The sequence below is a fragment of the Rattus norvegicus genome, chromosome 6 (assembly GCF_021556685.1).
Source record: "Rattus norvegicus strain SHRSP/BbbUtx chromosome 6, alternate assembly SHRSP_T2T, whole genome shotgun sequence".
Taxonomy (NCBI): domain Eukaryota; kingdom Metazoa; phylum Chordata; class Mammalia; order Rodentia; family Muridae; genus Rattus; species Rattus norvegicus.
Genome location: NC_141539.1, coordinates 142,523,494 through 142,524,597, shown reverse-complemented (window position 1 = coordinate 142,524,597; position 1,104 = coordinate 142,523,494). Strand labels below are relative to the sequence as shown.

The following is a 1,104-nucleotide window of genomic DNA, read 5'->3' as shown; positions in this document are numbered from 1 at the left end:
ACCTGAGCATCCTGCTGCTTGACCCTTGCGCCTTTTCAGTCCTTCTTCTTCACTGTTTTTCTCCAGCTGGACTAGGTTCTTATGTAGTAAGTCCCCTCATCACGAATATGCAAATTATCTGAGTCTTTGGGAGTAAATATAGGGATGTACACACATTGAAAACAACATATGATCAGTCCTCCCGTGAACACAATAACTATAACCATGGAATGGAACTGGGTCTTTCTCTTCCTCCTGTCAGTAACTGCAGGTAAGGGGCACATTATTTAGAAATCTGTAAAGGAGACAGGGCCAGAGATGGCACTGACATCCACTCTGACATTTCCTCCATAGGAGTCCACTCCCAGGTCCAGCTGCAGCAGTCTGGAGCTGAGCTGACAAAGCCTGGCTCTTCAGTGAAGATTTCCTGCAAGGCTTCTGGCTACACCTTTACCAGCTACGATATAAGCTGGATAAAGCAGAGGCCTGGACAGGCCCTTGAGTGGATTGGAGCTATTAATCCAGGAAGTGGAGGTACAGGCTACAATGAGAAGTTCAAGGGCAAGGCCACATTGACTGTAGACAAATCCTCCAGCACAGCCTTCATGCAACTCAGCAGCCTGACACCTGAGGACACTGCGGTCTATTACTGTGCAAGACACAGCATTGTAACCACATGCTGAGTGTGTCAAAAACCCTCAAGGAGGAGGAAGCTGTGCTGGGGCTGAGATGACAGGAAGAATAACCTTTAGACTTGCTTGGAAAGAGTAATTTTTTATTATCCATTTATTGCTTCTTCCTCACAATCTTATATTGCCTTTGTCATTTTCTTAAGAGCAGTTCTATGAAAATTGTTTTCCTGATTTAGGATAGACCCACAGTACAGCATACCTTGTTATTCTCTTCACCAGTGACCACTTCCATTGACCTGTTTCTTATTCAACAAAACAACAAAAATTGTAAACATATGGTGTATTAGTTTCTTTTTATTCTAGAGCATTTAGGTGTGATGTTAAACTGCTAATGTATGCTCTCTACAGTTTCTGTTTGGAGGCATTCAGAGCTATGTGTTCTCTTCTTACAGTGCTCTCATTGTGTCCCACTACTATGGATATGCTGTGCATT

General features: G+C 43.4%; 1 pseudogene; it reads left to right on the top strand.

Moving 5' to 3' along the window:
* The first annotated feature begins 204 nt into the window (after positions 1 to 204).
* Positions 205 to 662, top strand: LOC120103449 (immunoglobulin heavy variable 1-84 pseudogene; annotated as a pseudogene).
* The last annotated feature ends 442 nt before the right edge of the window (positions 663 to 1,104 follow it).